The sequence below is a fragment of the Chiloscyllium punctatum genome, chromosome 28 (genome assembly GCF_047496795.1).
Source record: "Chiloscyllium punctatum isolate Juve2018m chromosome 28, sChiPun1.3, whole genome shotgun sequence".
Taxonomy (NCBI): domain Eukaryota; kingdom Metazoa; phylum Chordata; class Chondrichthyes; order Orectolobiformes; family Hemiscylliidae; genus Chiloscyllium; species Chiloscyllium punctatum.
This window is the reverse complement of record NC_092766.1, coordinates 54156412-54179571: the sequence shown is the minus strand read 5'-3', so window position 1 is coordinate 54179571 and position 23160 is coordinate 54156412.

Sequence of the window (23160 nt, the reverse complement as noted above, 5' to 3'; positions counted from 1 at the left end):
GCCATCCATATTCCTCATTATTTTATGCATTTCAATCATGTTTCCTCTCAATCTCTTCGACTCTAAGAAAAACGCCTCCAGTCTGTCCAATTTCTCTTCAAAACTGAAACTCTTCTACCCAGACAATATCCTGTTAAATCTCTCCTGCATCATTTCCAGTGCTATCATATCCGTTCTATAATGCGAATTGCATAACTGCACACAATAGACAAGACAGAGCTAAATGAGCAAGTGGAATAAATGATGTAGAAGTCCACAGACAGAAGTATTTTCGAATAAATTTTCTTTTCCTCAGTGCTGCCCTGTGTCCTTTTCCATAGCCTGATTTTCGAATAATCTCTGGTCCATGTGGTAAAAGCTGTTACATGAGAATTGATCTCACAACCATAGTATCGAAATGGATTGATTGACTTGAAGATGAGCACCTGGTTCTTCTATGACGGCACCGAGGCGAAAGAAATGCCAAAGCTGGGAGTGCTCCTGGTCAAAGGCGGGAACGAAGAGCATAATTGTTGTATTAGGATACAATACCAGCATTAACCCGCACTACAGATTGGATCAGCTGAAGCGTGCTGGAGCCTTCAGCAAGCGATCGATTAATTGAACGCATTCTCTGAAATTTTCCTTCACAATGCGCAGTTTTGTTACTTCGACAGTACGAGCTGTTTTTGATCACATCATCTCCACATCAGCCGCTTGCTCCCAGTAAACACTCCAGACCAGCGTACATCACTTTCATTCCGACACAGCCACATGTCATATTCTCATTCCCTCTGTGAAAATTAGAATTGACAATATCATTCTCTGAGATGCAGCAATGTAGCATCAAGTTGACAGAGTAGTGAACAAAGAAGAACAAAGAACAGAGAAAATTTACAGCCCAGGAACACGCCCTTTGGATGTCGAAGCCTGAGCTGATCCAAATCCATTGTCTAAACCTATCACCCAATTCCAAAGCATCCCTCTGCACTCTTCCTACACATGCATCTGTCCAGGAATTAGACTTCCCAAAATGCATCAACTCACATTTGCCTGGATTCAACTCCATCTGCCTCTTCTCCGCTCAACTGCCCTATCTATATTCTTCTTCATTCTTTGACAGTCCACTATGCTTTCTGCTACTCCACCAATCTTCGTGTCATCTGTAAATATCATGGTGATATTTGGGCGAGCAACCCTTGGAGACTGGAGCATTGCAGCTGCTGGTAATTAGATTTGATGAATAAAATCTGGAATATAAACCCGCTCAGAGGAAGAGTGACAAAAAGTTTTAATTTGCTGAAAACCCATTCATTCATGTCCCTTCAAAAGGGAAATCTGCCGTCCTTAAAGAGACCTGCCAACATATAACTCCAGACCCACAATAGTACGGTTCACCCATACATTCCCTCTGACTCAGCTCAAGGAGAGTTAAGGATGAACAGCAAATGCTGTTCAGACTATGATGGTCACACTCCTGGGGAGAATAAGGAAGGATAAAAAAGATACATGGATGACCAGGAAAATTGGGAATCGTCTCAGCGTGGTCTCAAATTCAGCTGATTATCCAAACTAAATAGACACAAGAATACCCACGCCTCCAAGAAGTCAGGTCCATGGGGACGGGGTCTGTAGGAAGGGATTTAATTACCCGCTGAAATGTAAACTCACTTCCTCAGTCACAATGTGGGCAGGTCATTCACCAACTCCCCTATGTGAGAAGGAATCAGTCAGGAGACCAACCTGCAGAGTTGCAATCAGGTTTACAAATGATAGCAAGGGTCCGATTCTGCTGTTATTGCAGGTGTTCATCCCATCCAGCAATGAACAATGCTTGGATGCCTGTTTCCAGTGGAGTACCACTATTTCCTGATGTAGATCAATAATTCAAACATAGTTGTAGGAGTTACGTTTAGATGTTTACAGACGATGCAACAACTGGTCGTCTTGGTGACTGTGATGAATAATATCAGGGATCGCAGCGATGTATCAATCAGGTGGAAAGGAAAAACAGCGAATGGAATTGAATCCAAACCAATAAATGGTAATGAATTTGGAGAGTTGAAACAATAGCAGTGAGGATTCTGAGTGGTGTACAGGACCAAAGAGATTTTGGAGTAGATATTCACAGATCTCTGAAGATTGTTGGGCAGGGAGATCAGTTGTACGAGAGGCTCTTTGTTGACCACAGTCTGAGAATGATATTCGATCTTTAGCAAACGCCAGTTTTGGAAACAACTGAAGGAATGAGCACAAGTCTGGTCAATGCGATAATCAACATTTTTCAAAATTGTAAAATAAAATGTGGAGGGCTCGAGTATAACTCTTTGCCATCAAGACCGCTTCACCACTCAATGAAGTTACCACTGCTTCCTCTCCAAGTCATGCTAGTATGTGCCTTGGAGGGGAATTCATAAATGGTGATGTTTCAGTGCATCTTCAACCTTGTCATTATAGTCGGTACAGTCTTTGAGCTTTGAAGGTTCTGTCAACAAAGCCTGGATGAGTTACTTCAGTGAATATTCTAGGTGGTGCACTCTGCTGCAATTGTGCCTCAGCAGTGAAGTGAATAAATATTCAGGCATTGAACAATGTACAGTAAGTGCCTGTATTGTCGTGGAGGGTTTCCAGTTCCTTCAGTGGTATTTCAGCGGCACCCACCTAGGCAAATGGAGAGAGTTCTGTTCAACATCTAATTTGTGCGTTGTGGACGATGTAGGCTTCAAGGAGACAAGGGTTGAGTTAATAATCAAACAAAGTTGACCGACGGACATATTTTTGTTGTCAACTTCTTTTATGCGCGATCAGGTTCCATTTCTCCGAAACACTAGCTGTCAGGACGATGACACGGAGGAATTCAGCTACAATGAAGCCATCAAATGACAATCGAATATGATTAGATTCTGATTTGTCAGAGTTATCATTGCTGTATTTGGTCTGCGGCCGAAATTCCAACACATTTCATCACCGAAATTTCTCCACCTGTCTTAAGAATATGTAAGGACGCTGCAGGGGACAGCAGAGATTTACGAGGATGTTGCCAACTCTGTATAAAATAGACCTTCGTGGAATGATTGGTTAGGCTGGGATTATTCTCCTCGAAACAAAGGAGGTGGAGGGGTGCTCTATAATCATATAACACGAATCATAAACGTTCAATATTCGTGGAATCTTGACAGGGTAGACACGGTCAGGTGGTTTGCCCCATGCTGTGAGGAGAGCACCAGAGGACATAATCTCAGAATTAGATATTGCCCATTTAATTCAGAAATGAGGAGTCGTCTCTTTGCTCAGCGGCCAAACAATCTGTGCCATCAGTGTTGTTGGGTGTTTTCAAACAGTGCCAGGTAGTTAATCAGAAAGATGATGAAAATTTGACGAGGTAAGTGGGCAGAAAGGAGTTAAAGATTATCAGATCAAACATGAGTTCGTTGAATGGTGGGGCAGACTCCATGGGCTGAATGGCAAACTCCCATTTGTTTAACATTTTGTCAAACGCATTATTTTATTAATAAGTTCAGAATTGTGGGGGGATGGGATGAAGTGATAGAAAAGGCTTATTAAACAGATCAGACATATCAGGAACAAGGCTCATAAGTTCAGGAAGACGAAATGTGCTGTGACCTGGGGACAACAAATGACACTGGGCACAGCACAGGTGGCTGCATACATAAGTTGTGAAAGCTGAAGAAAGTTGGTAGACCTTATACAATTGGCAAGTCAGTGATCACGCTGGATGATGGATCGCTGTTTGATTCACACACAGCAGAAATTTGTGAAAGAATGAAAGGTTCGTTTCATTGCAGAAGTTTTCTGTGGTTCCAATTCCGAGTCACTGTTTGAATTACTGATCAGATCATTGTGTGAAGTGTTAGGTCAAGATACTCATGCGACCCCCCCCCCCCCCCCACTGGATAAACTTGTGCTCCCGATCTATTGTTATTTGTTTCTCATTCTTTCGATGCAAGTTCATAGAAAGACTAGATGGAATGTGGGGCGGAAAGAAAAATGCGTTCTTTCTCATTACACCAAGTTAATCTACAATTGAATAGAATGACTGCTTTCACTCTTCATTTCGACTTTAATGTGATGCCGATTATTCGTGAATCTCCCGTGCAGTGAAGGGCAAGAACAAGATTCTCTATCCATTCTATACCAGACGTGTGAGGTGCCAATAAAAACTGCTGGAGCGGTTTGTGAAGTTAGCAACCAGAGTGTGACTCGAACTCGTGAATGCGGAGCACAGTGGTGTAATAACCCACCACCACAATCATTCAGTCTTCTCAGCACATTTTGTAGAGGGGTAACATGTCACCTCATCAGGTTATATGTGGTGAAAGTGAAGGATGAGAAATTTGCAGAGTGGAATCAAATCCACACCATTGTGATTCTGCTTGCACCTGAATTATAATAACAGCAAATGCCAACAAATCGCCATGCTCGTCAGAATGAATAGCTATCAGTGATACATTCTGAGTCAGAACTGTGTCGGAATGAAACAGAGAACAAGAATTTTCCCTCATAATCACATCTACATTTGACTCATAATTTCTTCAGTCACTTTCTCTTTCACGTGAAGAAGCAGCCATGGAGAGGGAAATAAAGGCGATGTTGTGGTTCAATGGCCTTTCTCATATGGCTGAACCTGAATTGGATTAAATCGCAAGAAACACTGTTTTGTTCGTTTCATTTTAATTTTGCTGCAACCTCACAATGTTCATTGTAATAATCACAAGTGAATTAGATTTATCTCATTGGAACGATTAATGTTGCATTCAAATTTGCTCAGACATTATTTCAGCTTTAGGAAAATACTGCTTAGAAAATCAGAGGGTTAAAGTGCAAAAGAAAATCCACCAGTTTTGTTGCTCGTTGCTTTGGCAGATTTCACCGAGTATTAAATGGACCAAACATCATGGTATTTGTCCTCACATCCTTATCGCATGTGATTAAAGCAGTAAGTCGCTCTCCAAGCAACTGGTCACTTCTTATTCATTATGTAATATCTTCCCTTCACAATAAGAAAAATCCACTCAGTTCCATTCACAATGCTTCAGGTAGAATATTATGCCAAATCTTTCGAAATCCAGAGGTTTAGGAATCGAAACATATTCAGCTGCACACGTTCACGAAATTCTTTACATTTAAAGTCAACCCACTTTGACATTGTTTTCCCGCAACTTCCGACCGACTACACCACACCCCTACACCTTTACCTAGCCACACGCTGTCTCTCTCCTTGTGAATTTTTTTCCTTGTATGTCATCAAATGTGCCTTTCCAAGTATTTTGAAAAACAGCTTCTCGGAGTAACAGCGATTCTGCTCTCATCTTTTTTTTTGTCCTTCAAAGGTTTAATCAAAGGTTTTGAATGTCTGACGTCTAGACGTTTACTCAATTGAAATGTGGAATTTTCCTCCTATTTACTCTGTCCAAACATCTCATAACATGACCCCCCCCCCCCCAATTTAGCCTTTCTTGGTTCAGGGATAACTGTTCTAAATTTTCGAAGACAACAAGTGAATAAAATCTCATCCTCAGTACACCCCGTCTCAGCATCGTCTCTAATGGCTTTACACCCCAGTAAACGCCTTCATAACCCTCTCCGAGAGAATCACAGAATCCTACAATGCAGAGACAGCATTTCAGTCAATCAAGCCGGTGTCGACACACTGAAGAGCATCTCACCCAGACCTAGCTCCCCTCCCCATTTCTTTATATTTCACCAGAAGAAGGGGCAACCGTCCCCATTATGATATCAAAAAAAAGCTGTTGGGCTTTCACCTGGCGTCCTGTGACTTCTGGCATTGTCCCCGCGTTATCCATGGCTAATTCACTTAATTTACTTAATTCATTCCCTGGACACGAGAGGGCAATTTAACTTGGCCAATCAATATAACCCTCAGACCGAACAGCAATGCGAATTACTGAGCTAATGTTCTATCATCGTAAGCAAAACCTGTATCATTCTTAATGGCTTTATATCCTGGTAACTCAGCCTCATCAAAGCAAATCAACCCAAATTCAATGTATCGAAACACTACTCTTTGCTTTACAATCTGATTCGTGCTGCGGGAAATGTTTCTGCACTCATATTTGAACGCTTTTACGCTTTTCCTTCCTCACCTTCCTGCTTCCAATAAACACTTCAATCCGGAACAACTCTGTCAAATGCTTTTCATTCCAACACAGTAAAAAGGTGCAGTTTGCAGAGGTCACGTGTTTGCACTTTCACTGACACTCTGCCTCCCTGAGAGCTGCAGCCCTTTCCTCCACTGATTCAGGCAGCACTGTCCTTCCTGTGACATGACCCATCGAGAATGGAAGGACAGGTATCAATACCCGCACTTGGAAATGGAGCGACAATTTAAAAATATTTACATCGTGCCCAGTGGAGAATTGAGCCCTGTGACAAGCAGGGATATTAACCATTATACTAACGAGGACAAGAGTGTCAAAGGAGGCCCTTCCACCAATTGTGGCCACACTTGTCAAAAACAATGCCTAATGAACTGAATCCCATTTCAGAATGCTTACCCCACAGCCTGATTTTTCTTGGCATCAAAAGTTCACATCTTAATATTTGTTCAGGCTATAAGGGTTTCTGCCGCTCTGAACAATGCAGACAGTGTATTCCAAATTCCAACCCCCCGCTGGCTGATAAAGCTTTTTCGAACATCTTCTCAAACCTTTCTGTCTTTCTCCTTAAATCTCTGGCCCCTACTGATCGATCCCTCCATCAATGGCAAACTCGTTCAGTCAACCCTGACCATACCCTAACTCAATCATGTCTTGTCTACATCTCCTTTGCACTGCGACAAACACTCCACTCTGTCCTGTCTTTCTTCCAAACTGAAACTCTTCAGCCCAAACAATATCCCGGTAAATATCTCCTGTAATGTTCTCAGTGTGATCACAACCCTGCTATAATGTGACTTGCAAGACTGCACACAATACTCTTGCTTGAGGCTAATGAGCATTTGTTTTTTAAATTTCTGGATTAGTATGAGGGCGATTCTGGCTGGGCAGAGTTTATTACCCATTCCAAATTGCCCAGAGGGCAGTTGAGACTCAACCATATTGCTACGAGTCTGAAGTCACATGCAGCCCAGACGAATTAAGGATAGCAAATTCCATCCCGAAATAACATCAATGAAACAGATTTTTTTTAATTAACCATTGTCATTGGATATATAGTAGTCATTAGATTCTTCAATGCAGATATTTATTGAATCCAAATTTGACGATCATGGCATTGTGGGATTCAAGCCCGAGTACCCAGACTATTACCTCGGTCTTTGGATTATCAGTCCTATGAAATTACCAGAAGACCAACACAGAAAGCCACAAAGCTAATCTTGAACAATAAAATGCCTTTTCACCAAAACTGCCCTGGGTATTTTCCATGAGCCTGACGCTCCAATTGTCTCTGGCCTATGTCAGTAAAAGCTGCTACACGGGGATTGATTTCACAACCGCGGTATCCAAATGGATCGACTTGTTTGAAGGGATGGTGGGATTGGGGCACGTTCACCCAATAACAGTGACCGCAGCAGCAGCACAGACAGAACAGTATGAATGTGAAAGAGGGTGATAGATTGGGCATTGCCTCAGAGAAATGGGAGGAGGGACAGAAAGGAGGTTTAATGATCGTGGGAAGGACCGGAATCTCTGACAACGGGCGTGTTTGAATCCTGATATATGAAACGCAGAGATGTAAGAGAGTGGAATTTGAAGGTAAAACAATTACTTTCTTAGCATGTGTCACAAAAAGGACAACGGAGAGAACACTTAGTGCCGTGATTTGGTTTCAAATCGAGGTTGCTGTGGTCACAATGCAAAATACCGACAACCACGATCACAGCAACCATTGAACTGGATGCTTGCAAGCAGCAATAAGTATACTAGCAGAGGAAATGTTCGGAAGAACAGCAAATGTACAATATCAGTACTCAGCGAACAGTGACAGACATGTGGGAACTGAGAATGAGCTGAATCTTTCAGTTCGATGTCCTCAGAGACTGTGGAGATCCCTTGAATGACAATGAGATCGATCGATTTCGACAAAACATCAAAGACTCGGGGGACAGTACAGGATATTGTTGAAATGTATGCTTCAATAGCATTTTAGCTTAACATCAGCACAGCCGCCCAGATCCAACCGGAAATGGGGATGGGAATGTGCACGCGGAGTTACTCTCTGGTTCCAGTGATGCAATAGGTGAGCGTCCTGTCCTTCTGTGATGGTATAGAGGCGCAAGAAATTCCTCGGTTGAGTGTGCTCCTGCTCAAGGGAATGGTTGTCCCAGTTTATACTATCATAGCGATTTCCGGAGCATCTTTCGAAGACAGCTGAGTGGCACAAGTTGGAGCGTGTTGAGCCCTTAACTTTGCAATGGTTTTGCTGCAAAGATGATTTTGCTGTATGGATCTGTGTTTCCGACACTGGCGGTGGCAGCTACATTTGCTCGCATCAGCTCAGTTTCTTCCACACAGTCAAGGCCTCAACCTGGAGAAGGTGCTGCTGGCGGTGATATTTTAAACTAGTCATCCTTGGGGGTTGGGACACCAGAAATTTTGATGTTGACGTTCGACAAATAAAACATGAAATACAAGCCTGACCTCAGGAACAGAGATCATGACTTTAATTTCCTGCAATCCCATTCATTCATGTCCCCGATGCAGGGGATTCAACCATCTTCACCCAGTCCTGCCTACGAGAGACTCCAGGACCAGAAAAACATGAGCTGACCCTAAATTCAAGAATCTCCACCGCGTGGCGAAGCAGTCAAATCGGACCTTCCAGTCCACACGGTACAGCCGAAGCGCATTCCACCAGACCCCACGGTATTCCCTGTCCCAAAAGCCTGCATTTCCCATTGTTGATCCCTGTAACTGGCACATCTTTTGTCAGAGGGAGAAATAAAAACGCAAACACAAAGAGAATGTGTAGATTGCCCACAGACAGACACCCGAGGCTGGGATCACATCCGGGTTTGTGGTGTAGCCAGACAGCAACGAACGAGGGGCAAAGAATAAATGTTGTCATCACCAGTGATACGCACACCCTGTGGGTGAATGAGGAAGAATGAAAACACATTCATAACATGGAAAACAGGATTTGTATCTGTGTGGACACAATTTAAAAGGATCGTTCTCCCTGTGTAGAAAAAAAGGACACTGATACCACAGAGAAAGCAGGGCAATGTGGTAACTGCTGGAAGAGAGTTAATTCACCATAGAAATGGAATCTCATTTAATCAGTAACACTGGAGAGAGACCGTTCACCAGTCCCGTGTGTGGGAAGGGATGACTGAGCAAACCAACCTCCGGAGACTCCAGCAGGATTACATATCCCATCAGGTGTTCGATTATGATGTCAATGCGGCTGTTAATCCCAACCAGCTGCCTGCTCCATTGCGTCAGTCAGAGTCATACAACATGAAAACAGGCCTGTCAGTGCAACCGATCCATGCTGAACATACTGCCAAACTAACCCATTCCCGTCTGCCTCCTCCTGTACCCGCTGAGTGGTGATAATGCCCTTGTAGTTTTATTACTGCATTGTTTATCCAAAGCACAGGTAATATTTTGGGGACAAAGGGTTCAGGTCCTGGCATGGCAGATAGTGGAGTTTGAATTCAATAAGCACCTGGAATTGAAGACTCTCGTGATGACCTGAATCAGTTGTGTGGAAAGTCCCATCTGATTCACTCATGCCAGTTCGGGAAGCAAACTGCCCTATTCATCTGCTCTGTCCCACAGGAGAGTCCAGATGGATAATACCGTGGTTGACTCTTAAATGCGCTCTGGGAAATAAATGACCTACTAGGCATGAATACATTTATTTTTAAAATCCTACTTGCCCATTCATGTTTGGAATCAGTTGTCCATTAAATGCTGCAAACATTCCCTCATCAATCACTTCCTCAGCAAGTTAATTACACATGTAAAACACCGTCCCTCAAAAAATGCCGCACATGTCTTTTTTTTAAAGATCTCTCTTTTCATCATAAACATATGCCCTCTCGACTTGACATTCCCCTCTTGCGAAAAGGCCGCCTTCGTTAACTCTAAACTTGTCTCTCAATAATTCATAAACTTCTGTCAGGTGGCCGTTCAAACCCCTAAGCTAGAGTGAAAACACTCTCAACTAGGAGAAAGTGAGAACTGCAGATGAGAGATCAGAGTCGAGAATGTTGTGCTGGGAAAGCACAGCAGATCAGGCAGCATTTGAGGAGCAGGAGAATCGACGTTTCGGGGAAGAGCCTGGTGAAGGACACTTGCGCGAAAAAAAATATTTTCCTGCTCCTGGGATGCTGCCTTACCTGATGTGGTTTTCCAGCACCCCGATCTCGAATCTGAAAATAGTATCAGCCTATCCAGCCTTTCATTATAACTCAAACCTTCCACAGGCAACAAGCGTGTATACCTTTTGTGATACTACACCAATGAATAATATCATTCCTACAAATGGGCGACCAGAACTGGACATAATATTCCAGAAGACGCCTCATCAATGTCCTGCAAAACTTCAACATAACGTCCCAACTACTATACACAAAGGACTGAACAATGAAGGGAAGTATGTTAAATGCCTTTGAACCATCTTGTCTGTTGGTAATGCAAATTACAAGGAATTATGTACCTGCACACCGAACGTCCGTGCTCTCCAACATACGCAAAGCCATATTTTTTTGTTGTACCAAATGCAATATCTTCCATTTATCCAGATTGAACTCCATGTTACATTTTTCAGTACAACGACTCATTGGATTAAGATCCTTTTGAAACTTAGATAATCTTCCTCACTGTCTACAATTCTGGCGTCGCCTGCAAACCTACGAAGCATGCCTGCTGTGTGTTCCACTGTTTTCTCATATAGATCAATGAGTCATATTTACTTGTCGTGGCCGTGATTTAGCAGTGTGCAGATCATACAACAGTTCGTCATGCAATTAACCATGAGGAAGAAAGCCGCAGACTACAGGGAGATATTAAACAATTGGAAATAGAACTGGTGAAAGCAATTCATTCCAGGGAACTGGGTGATAATGAAGCAAAATTAAACTTCAAACCCGCTGCCCCAGCTACAGTTGTGGCACTCAGCTGTCTTAGCAAGATGCAATGTAGATTGCTGTTATTATAAACTGGAACAAATTTTCCATTCTGCCCCGCCTTTGACCAGAAGCACTCCCAACCTCGGAATTGCTTACGCCTCTAAACCGTCATAGAAACACCGTGCTTTCTCCGGTTGCCTCACTTGAGCCATCGAGTATCTCTGCAACCTCATTCCCATCTTGATATCAAGTTGGTTATTTGCGACTGCGCCACTCAGTTCCTCTGATTCTGGGGCTAGGAAATGGGCCTATGTGGCAACAGTGGTTACTGCCTTGTGTGGGGAAACTCGTGAAGTAACCGATGGTAAACTGCATTGCTATTGAAATATACATTTCAACAAAAATTTGGTAAAAACAATGACTGCAGATGCTGGAAACCAGATTCTGGATTAGTGGTGCTGGATGAGCACAGCAGTTCAGGCAGCATCCGAGGAGCAGTAAAATCGACGTTTCGGGCAAAAGCTTTTCATCAAGAATTCAGGCAGAGAGCCTGAAGGGTGGAGAGATAAGTGAGAGGAGGGTAGGGGTGGGGAGAAAGTAGCATAGAGTTCAATAGGTAAGTGGGGGAGGGGGTGAAGGTGATTGGTCTGGGGGGAGGGTGGAATGGATAGGTGCAATAGAAGATAGGCAGGGAGGACAACTCCGTACCAGTCATGGGGACATTGCTGAGCTGGAAGTTAAAACTAGGGTGAGGTGGGGGAAGGGGAAATGAGGAAAATGTTGATGTCCACATTGATGCCCTGGGGTTGAAGTGTACCAAGGCGGAAGATGAGGCGTTCTTCCTCCAGGTGTCTGGTGGTGAGGGAGCGGCGGTGAAGGAGGCCCAGGACCTCCATGTCCTCGGCAGAGTGGGAGGGGGAGTTGAAATGTTGGGCCACGGGGCGGTGTGGTTGATTGGTGCGGGTGTCCCAGAGATGTTTCCTAAAGCGGTCTGTTTGGAGACGCCCAGTCTCCCCAATGTACCAGAGACTGCACTGGGAGCAACGGATACAATAAATGTTATTGGTGGATGTGCAGGTAACAAAAGCTGCACTGACCCCGGAATCTTTGATGTTTTGTAGAAATCTATTGATCTCAGCCTTCAACACATTAATGATAGAATCACCACAGCCACTGGGGGAACCGATGTTAAACTGCCAGTTCATTCTGAGTTCCCACATATCTGCAACTGTTCGCTAAGCACTGATATTGTGCATTTGGTCGCTGCCTAACATTTCTTATGACACTGTACTTATTGCACGCGCTTAGAATGTTTGTCTGTGGGTTGCCATGATCGTATAGTGGTTAGTGCTTTGCGTTGTGGCCGCAGCAGCCTCGGTTCGAATCCGAGTCACAGCAATAATTCATCTATGTCTCCCAGTCTTCTGTGAGGCCCACATGAATCAGTTGTTTTGATTTTCTCCATGTGAGTTTTTTTTTCCTTCAAGCTCTGCTCGCTCACATCTCTGTGTTTCATATGTCAGAATTCAAATCCACCCGTTCTCAGAGATTTCTTCCCTCCTACGATCACTAACCGAACTTTCCATCCCATACCCGCATTTCATTAATTTGGAGATGCTGGTGTTGGACTATGGAGTACAAAGTTAAAAATTACCCAACACCAGGTTATGATCTTACAGGTTTAATTGAAGCACTAGCTTTTGGAGCGCTGCTCTTTCCTCATGTGTTTTCAGAGTCATTTCCTATTTCACTAAGGTATTGCAGAATCTAACACTGACTCACAGATTGATACCGATTAGTCTGTGTGGCTGGGGTCACTGTTGCTGGGTGAACGTGCCCCAACCCTACCATCGGGATCTGCAGACCATTTGATCCAAATGGTTACCACTGTTGTGAGATCAATACTCATGGAGCAGCTTTTACTGATATGGACCAGATATTATTGGGGAGGTCAAGGTCAGAAAAATGGCACGGGACAGTATCGGGGAAAAGTGACTTCATTGGATAAGATCAGTTTCACTGCTTTTCTGCAATGGCCAAGCGCTATTACCACTGAACACTGAACTGTTAATTCAGACACCTGGGACCTGGGTTTGACTCCGATCATGCTCGGTGGTAGAATTGGGATTCAATAAATATCTGGAATTACGAATCTTATAACTCCTATATATCCATGTTCAATTGTTGAAAAAAAAACAAAACCATCTGACGTCATTTAAGGAATGAAACTGTCATTCTTACCTGCTCGGGCCTCCATGTGACTCCAGACTCACGACAATATGGTTGAGTCTCAACTGCCCGTTGTGCAATTCGGGATACCAATCAATACTGCTGAGCCAGCGACGCCCTCATACTGTAACAGAATAGAAAAAAAAAGTTCATTCGGAGCTAGCTAGATGACTGTGTGCAGTTCTGCAATTCAGAGTCCTGCATGGATGTGATCGCACTGGGAACGTTGCAGTAGGGATATTGTCTGGGCTGAAGAGTTTCAGTTGTGAGGAGAGATTGGACAGACTGGGGTTGTTTGTCGCCGAGCAGAGGAGATTGGAGAAGACATGACTGAGATGTACTAAATACTGAGGGATATGGATAGGATAGACTGAAAGAAGCTTTTGTTATTGATGGAGGGATCGAACACTGCGGCCAAGAGATTTCGGGAAAAGGCAGAAAGGTTTGAGTAGATTTGCGGAAAGGGTCAAAGAGGCGGAAATCATTCTAACCTTAAAAAAATTGAGATGTTAATTTGCGATGCCAAAACATGTAAGATTATGGGCTAAACGATGGAAAACGTGATTCAGGTCGTTGAGCAGTTGTGTTTGACAAGTGAGGCCACAACAGGCTGAAGGGCCTCCTTCGATGTTGTTGTCCTCCACAGTATCCTGGTTCGTGTCCCCACCCGTCACATGACTCATTTCTCCCCTGGGGGCATCGTCAAGTTTTAAAGCTGTCGTTCTGTTCCCCAGTGGAGGTTATTCATACCTGGCCTTCCATTCTCGATGGGACATGTCACAGGAAGGACAGTGGTGTCTGAATAAGCTGGGGAAGGGCTGCAGCTCCTGGCGAGACGGAGTGTCAGTGAAAGTGCAAACACGTAACTTCAGCAAACTGCACATTGTGTTTGTGTTGCAATGAAAACCATTATATAGAGTTGTTCCTGACTGATATGTTTATTTAAAGCAGGAATCTGAGGAAGAAAACAGAATAAACCTATTCAGATCTGAGCGCAGAGACATTTCCAGCAGAACTACTGAGGTTGTACAGCGTAGAACCGCGTTTGGATGCATTGAATTCGGGTTGGTGGGCGCAGCTTGCTTTCACTAGGCGGAGTTCCCAGTGTGTAAAGCCGTTACACATGATACAGATCGTGGTCAATGTGATGGTACATTTGCTCAGTGGTTCACACTGCTCTTAAGTCTATAGATTAGGTGGATCTGCCATGTTATATTGCGCTGATGTGTCCAGGGAGTGAATTCAGTAAGTTAAGTGAATTAGCCATGGGTAACGCGGTGATAAGGTCAGCAGTCACACGATGCCAGGTTTTATTCCAGCAGGTTTATTTGAAATCACAAGCCAGAGGGCTGCGCGGATAGAGACAGGAGCTAGGTCTGGTTGAGATGCTGTTCAGAGTCTCACTATAGACTCGATTGGCTGAACTGTACTTTCTGCATTGTAGGGGGAACCTGTGATTCTATCAGAGAGGACACTGCTATCATTTACTCGGCTGCTAAGACATTGGAGATGATGCTGACGGTATTTAGTGGGGATGGAATTTTATTTATTTGTGTTTTGGAAAATTTGAAACTAAACCAAGTAAAACCGAATGGAAGTTTTCCAGAGTATATTCACTCTTTCAAGTTCATAAATTTCTGAAAGTCAAGATTTCAAAACCATCGATGTAGGGCAAAGACATAATGGGAGTAGAATTTCTGTCACTCAGACAATCCGTTTCCAAAATATTTGGAAAGGCACATTTAGAGACACAGAAGCAGTGATTTTCACCAGGTGAGAGATAGCCTGTGGCCAGGTAAAAGTGTAAAGGAGGGTGTAGGGGCTAGAAGGTGCGAGGAAACAATATCTAATTTGGACGACTTCAGGTGCAAAGGAATATCGGAAATGTCTGCAGCTGAGTAAGATTCAGCAAAAAAAACTTCATAGTTTTGAAAGATTTCTATTAATATTCCACATAAAGCATTATAAATGAAACTGAGCAGATTTTGTCTATTGTCGATGACAGCTATTCCATAATGAATAGGAAGTGACCCGTCGCTTGGAGATCGATTTCCTGCTTTAATCCCATGCCTTAAAGATGGGAGGACGATCGCCATGATGTTGGGTTCATTTGATACCCATTGAAATCTGCCAAAGTAACTGAGCATCAAAACTGCCATCTTGTTTTGTAGTTCAACCTTCTGATTTTCTCATCAGTATTTTCTTTAAGCTGAAATAAATTCGGAGCAAAATTGAATGCAACATTTAACGTGGAGAATCTTTCTCTTGCCCTTCATTGCACCGGAGATTTGTGATAAATCGAAACCTCATCAAAGTCGAAATAAAGCAATTTGATTCTGTTGTAAGTTACATTGGGATAATGAAAACGAGTGCAAACGTTTCTTTTCTCCTTTCATTCCATCTTGACGTTCTATGAATTTACATCGAATGAAAGGGGTACAAATAAGGAGAGATCAGGTGCAATAGTTTATCTAGTGGGATTGTGAATTTTAATGTAACACTCCACACAAAGTTCTGATCAGTATTTTAAACAGTCAATTGAATTGGAACCGCAGAAATCTTTTCCAATGAAACGAATTTTTCATTATTTCACAACCTTTTGCTGTGTGAATCATACCGCGATCAATCATCCAGCGTGATCACCAAGTTGGCAACAATTTTCTTGAGCAATCACAACATCCGCTGATGGGGGAGTGCCGAACCAGAGGACACAACTTAAAAATAAGGGGTATACCATTTCGGACAGAGATGAAGAGAAACTACTTCACCCAGAGAGTGGTGGCTGTGTGGAATGCTCTGCCCCAGAGGGCAGTGGAGGCCCAGTCTCTGGATTCATTCAAGAAAGAATTGGATAGAGCTCTTAAAGATAGTGGAGTCAAGGGTTATGGAGATAAGGCTGGAACAGGATACTGATTGGGAATGATCAGCCATGATCATATTGAATGGCGGTGCAGGCTCGAAGGGCTGAATGACCTACTCCTGCATCTATTGTCTATTGTCTATTGAGTATTATCTGCACATACCCATCCTCGGCGTGCCCTGTGCCATTTGTTGTATCCAGGTCACAGCATATTTCCTGGTCATGAAATTATGAGCTTAGTTCCTGATCTGTCTGATCAGTTTGAGAAACCTTTTCTATTACTTCATTCCATCCCCTCAGAATTCTAAAGCTATCAATCAAATAGGGCGTTAGACCAAATGATGTAGGAATGGAAGTCGGCCATTCAGCCCATTGAGTCTGCTCCACCATTCAACGAACTCATGGCTGATCTAATAATCCTCAACTCCATTCTCCAGCATTGCCACGACAAAGCTTCATCATCTTTCTGGTTAAATATCTGTCTGGCACAGTTTAAAAATACGCAACAACGCAGCCTCAACAACAATTTCGGCAAGGAGTTCCACCGATTCACTGGCCCCTGAGCAAAGAAATTACTCCTCATTTCTGAATTAAATAGGCAATATCTAATTCTGAGTTCATGTCCTCTGGTGCTCTCCTCATACTAGAGGGTGGACCACCTGCCCGTAACGACCCTGTCAAGATCCCATGAATATTGAACGTTTATAAATGTTATTATGTGATTATAGAGCTCCCCTCCCTCTCCTTTGTTTCAAGGAGAATTATCCCAGCCTAACCAATCATTCCATGAAGCTCCATTTTCTCCAGTGTTGACAACATGTTCATTATCTCTGCTGTCCCCTGTAGAATCCAAACATATTACGAAGGCAGGTGGAGACATGTATGTGAAGAAACGGTTGAAATTTCGAGCACAGACGGGAATTGGATCTTGAAATCAGACAGCGACTGGAATCAGATTGGTCCACACAAGGACGAAATAGAGTAATGATCATTCTGACAAATGAGAAACTAATCATATCTCATTGACATTCAATAACTTTACTGTAAACAAATAACCCAGTGTAATCGTCCACAGAGCTATTATTTCGGGGGGAAAATCTTACAGAAACTGGCTACATAAACGCTTTGACAACAATAACATGTTCTTGAGACATTTTTTTGATTATAAACTCAACTCATTGTTCTGTGAATCCTACATCGTTTGCAAGGCACAAATGAGACGTGGAATATAACTCTCTCCATTTGCCTGGATGGGTGTAACTTCAATAACACTTCAGGAACTGGACACCGTCCACGACAATGCAGTCACTTGAGTGTACCCTCTTCAACACCTGCAATATTCATTCCCTTCACCGCTAAGGCACAATTGCAGCAGAGTGCACCAACTATAAGATGCACTGGAGTAAGTCATTCGTGCATTTTTGACAACCTTCAAGGCTCAACAGCTGTACTGACTATAAGGACAAGGTTGGAAGATGCAACGAAACGCCACCATTTTCAAGTTACCCTCCAAGGCCCATTGCACCCTGACTTGGAAAGGAATCAGTGAGAAACTCATTGGTGAAACGGTCTTGATGGGCAAAGGTGCATACTTCAGCCTTCCATCTTTTATCTGACAATTTTAGGAATAATGTTGATTTATGCCATGACCAGACTTGTGCTCAGTACTTTAGCTGTTCCCTAAACTGGTGGTTGTAAAAGTTCTGCTATCATCCACAGCCTGTGTTCAACAATAGAAAATATCCGAAAACCCTCTCAATCAACAGACTCCCCTTCAGATTAGAGTGGTGTTGGAGAAGCACAGCAGGTCCGGCAGCATCTGAGGAGAAGGAAAAATGGACGTTTCAGGCAAAAGCCATTCATCAGGAATGAGACTGGGAGCACATGGGATGGAGAGATAAATGGTAATGGGGTGGGGCTGGGGAGAAGGGAGCTGAGATTGCTGTAAGTGGATGCAGGCGGGGGGTAAACATGATGCGTCAGAGAAGTAGGTGGAGTGGATAGGTGGGAATGAAGATACACACGTTGGACAAGTCAGGCGGATGGTGTTGAGCTGGAAGGTGGGAACTGGGGTAAGGTAGGGGAGGGGAAATGGGGCAACGGGTGAAGTCCAAATTGATACCAAATGGTTGAAGGGTCCTGAGTCGGATGATGAGGCTTTCTTCCTCCAGGCATCGGGTCGTGAGGCAGTGGCGATACAGGAGGCCCAGGACCTGCATGTCCTCGGGAGAGTGGGAGGGGGAGTTGAAATGTTTGGCCATGGGGCACTGGGGTCGATTCTTGTAGGTATCCTGGAGATATCCTCTGAAGTGTTGTGTGAGAACACATCTCCTCTCTCCAACTTAGAGGAGACCACATCGGGAGGAACGTGTACAAGAAATTACATGTGTGGAAGTGCAGGAGAAACTTTGATGGATGTGGAAGCCTCCATTAGAGCCTTGGACAGAGGTGAGGAGGTAGCTGTGGGTGCAGGTTTTGCAATTCCAACAGTGACAGGGAAATTTATATTTCCCTCCCCACCCCTATCCACTTTTCACAAAGACTGTTTCCTTCACGACTACCTCGTCAATTCCACGCCCTCCAATGACCCAACCTCCCCTCGCGGCACCTTCCCCTGCCACTACAGGAAATGCAAAACCTGCACCCACATCTTCCCTCTCACATTCTTCCAAGGCTCCAATGAGCCTTCCACATCCATCACATGTGCATGTGCACTTCCACACATGTCATTTATTGCATCTGTTGCTCGCGATGCGGTCTCCTCTACATTGGGGCCAACTGACACATTCTCGGAGAGCGCTTCAGAGAACATTTCCAGGGCACCCACAACATTCAACTCCAACGCCCCATGACCAAAAACATCAATTAGCACACCCTCCCCCTCCGACTCTCCCAAGGACATGCAGTTCCTGGGTCTCCTACACCGCCATTCCCTCACCACCAGACGCCAGACATTTCACCTCGGGACCCTCAACCCCAGGGCATCAACGTGGTCTTCACCAGTTTTCTCATCTCCCCACGGCCACCTTATCCGAGTTCCAAATTTCTATCTTGGCACCATCCTACTGACCTGTCCCATTGTCTATCTTCCTTTCCACCTATCCGCACCACCCTCTTCTCCGACCTATCACCTTTCACCCCATCTCTATCCACCTCTTGCACTCTCAGCTAAATTCTTCCCAGACCCAGTCCTCCCGTTTATCGCTCCACCCACGAGGATCCCACCTTTTTTCCTGATGAAGGGCATTTGCCCGAAACGTTATTTTTTTCTGCAACTCGGATGCTGCCTGACCTGCTGTGCTTCTTCAGCACCACTCTAATCTTGATTCTGATTTCCAGCACCTGCAGTACGCACTTCCGTCCATCTGATTCCCCTGTCTATTGATCTTGAATAGGCCGTTGCTGAAGTTCCAGCATCATTTCCCTGCTCTTATATTCCCACCTGCTGTCAAGAACAGAAAGTATCTCCAACCTCTCGAGACCACTTGATCCCTTGTCCAATCATCTTCAAACATTCGTGAATGTCTACTCCAATTTCTCTTTTATTACTTTAAACCACTCGGTATTCACACTTTTCTCATTGTGCGTCCTCAAATTCATTATCACCCACTTCACTGGATTGAAATCCTTTCAGCACATTTTCTTGGCAATTGTTTCCAATCTCCCTGCAGTCTATGGCTCTCTTCCTCATGGTTAAGGTCATGCCTAATTGTTACCTGATTTGCAAACAGCTAAATGATGGCCACGACAAATAATTAAAAATCGTTGACCTATATGAGTATACAATAGAACTCATAGAAGCCATGGTTCTTAAGCTTGCAGAGGACAGCAGAATTGGAGACTGTAAAGAAGGTGATCTAAGATTCCAGAAGGATCTTAATCCATTGCGTCTTTGGGCTGAAAAATGTCACATGAATTTCAATCTGGATAAATGGAAGTTATTGCATTTTGCTACATCAAATATTAGTATGCTTATACAATTAATGAGCGGGCGTTGCATCGTGTTGTGGAACACGGAGGCCAGGAATGCAAGGACATAATTCATTCTAGTTTGCTTCATATATCGACAGAATGGTTAAAAAAAAAGTCATCTTGCTTTCATTGTTCAGTCCTTTGAGCGTAGGAGTTGGTACGTTCTGTTGAAGTTGAATAGGACATTGGGTGATGCGTCTTCTGGAATACTGTGTCCAGTTCTTGCCGCCCAGTAATAGCAAGGAAATTATTCAGCTGGAGTAGGTTTCGAACAGGTATACCAGCGTATGGCTAGTGGGGAAGGTTTGTCTTATAACGAAAAGCAGGATCGGCTGAGAATATTTTCACTCGAGCACTGGAGTTTGAAAGGCGACCTGATAGAAATTTATAAATTATTGAGAGTTCGGCTGGAGTTAACTGTAACTGTCTTTTCTCCAAGGAGGGGCACCTCAAGTGTTTAAAGTGAAAAGATGGATTTAAAATAAGACATGAGAGGCTTTTTTTAACAGAGGATGGTTTATGTGTGCAATTCACTTCCTGAGGCAGTGATGAATGAAAGTACATTTACAATATTTACAGGATATTTGGATCGATAAATGAATAGGAAAGTATCAGTGGAATTAACAAAAGCTATTCATTCATGCCTGGTACATAATTTATTGCCCAGAGCGAAGATCAGAATCAACCACGATATTATGGATCTGGAGTCACATACCAGCCAGACCAGATAGGTATGACAGTTTCCTTCCCTATCAGGCATTAATGAATCAGATGGACTGATTCAGCATCAACATTAGACTCTAGGGATTTATTTAAATAAAATTCCAGCATCTGCCATGCCAGCGTTTGAACCCGTGTCCACAGAATTATATCTGGACATTCATATTAACAATGCAGTAATAATATCACAAGGGCATTATTAACCCTCAGCAGTTACAAGAGCCGTCAGATGCGACTCGTTTAGTTTGTCATTATGTTCAGTATGAGCTGGTAGGAGTGAAAGGCCTGTTTTCATGCTGTTTGAGTCCATGACTTTGACGCTATGAAACTGACAGCTGGTTGGGATTAACAGCAGCATTGACAGTTGAATTGATCTCCTTCAAGTATATGTAATCTTGCTCGTTACTCTGGAGTATTCTGCTCATTGAGCCCTTCCCACACACGAGATTGTTGAATAGTCTGTCCCCAGTTTGACTGAGTAGATGGGTTTCCACTTCAGCATGTAATTGAATCCCGCATTGCCCTGGTTTCTCTGTGATATCGGTGTCCTTGTATCTACCCAGGATGAACGATTGGTTCAAATCATGTCCATGCAGACGCAAGTTCCGTTGTCCATGTTGTGAATATGTTTTTATTCTTCCTGATATACCCACAGGGTGTGGATGTTGCTGGTCAGGACAGCATTTGTTGTTCTTCCTGATTCGCTGCTACCTCGCTGCACAGAAGACATGGATTCGATCCCAGTCTCGTGTGACTGTGTGCAGTTTGCACAGTCTCTCTTTGCTTGTGTGAGTTTCCTCCCACAGTCTGAAGGTGTGCAGGTTACTGGGATCAGCCATGGGAAATGAAGGGGAAGGGAATAGGTATGGAGTGTAGGTCTGATAGGATGTGCTTCAGAGGGATGGTGTCGACTGGAAGGGCCGAATGGCCTGCTTTCCCATACGGTCGTCATTCTTGGATGAAGGGTCAGCTATTTTGTTCAGGTGCTGGAGACACAAGTAGGCAGGATTGGGTAAAGATGGTAGCATCCCCTGTAAAAGCGACATGCATGAATGGGATTGCAGGAAATTAAAGACATGTCCACTGTTCCTGAGATCAGGCTTTCATTCCAGATTTTATTCATCGAACTTTAACATTATCAGGAAGCTGAGGAAGAAACAGGGTAAAGCAATTCAGATGTCAGCGCAGAAACATTGTCCGCAGCATCATGAGGAAAACTGACAAATTGCTCCAAGAAAATGTTTGTCTTTCAGAAATGTTAGTTCACAGAGATGTTTTTTGTTCCAATCAAGCCCTTAAGAAATTGATTAACAATTTAACTAAGACTTGAAATGTAAGAACACACTAGGCGATGAGTCACGTCTGGAAACTGTGTTTCCAAGCCAGATGTTTGATAACTGATGATGATGCAATTGGCTGAAGGACCATTGGCCATGCTTTTAAAAACTCAAAAACTGTCATTTTTCAACTGAACAAAATAGGCAAAAACAAAGTCGTCAAGAAAAGTTCCAAGCATTGCATATGTCATCCTTGGTGCGAACGTGCTGAAATGCAGCTGTCTCACTGCTATTTCCCAAAGTTGATTTCCAGTCAGTGAAAAAAATGTTGTTGTTCCTTATGGAAACCTTAACTTGAACATGAGTTCCTGACATTACAAAACAGCAAAGGTAGCAGTTCTGTCAGAGTCAGTGAGAATTTCATATCGGAGATGAAATCAAATGGGAAGAAATGCTGAAATCAGTTGACTTTGCCTGCTGAGACTCAGTACTACAAAATGATACTTATTGAAACATAGAGGTATTTTCCAGGATTTAATAAGTTGGATGCAGAAAGTTTGGTTCTGTGACCAGAGCACCTCGTATCGAATGACTTGGAGATGCCGGTTTTGGACTGGGATATGCAAATTTGGAAATCACACAACCCCAGGTTATAGTCCAACAGGTTTAATTGGAAGTACTAGCTTTCGGACCACTGCTCATTTATCAGGTGATTGTGGAGTACATAGTTGTAAGTCACAGAATTTATAGCATATGTTTACAGTGTGATGTAACTGAAATTGTACATTGAAAAATACCTTGATTGTTTGCTAAGTCTCCGATCTGTTAGAATGACCATGTTAGCTTCACTTCTTTCATATGTAAAGTGCAAAACTTTTTTATTTTAAAGTTTAATTCTCATGTGAAGTTTAACAGCTGATGTCTGCCCCCTGTGCTGCTGTCTGTTCCATAATGTTTGGACTGATTCCAATTTATTAAAATGAGTTACCAGAGACTTACATGGATTCATGCAGTTTTTGAGCAAAGTACAATGTAACTCTGCAAGTACAAATTCACCCCACAAA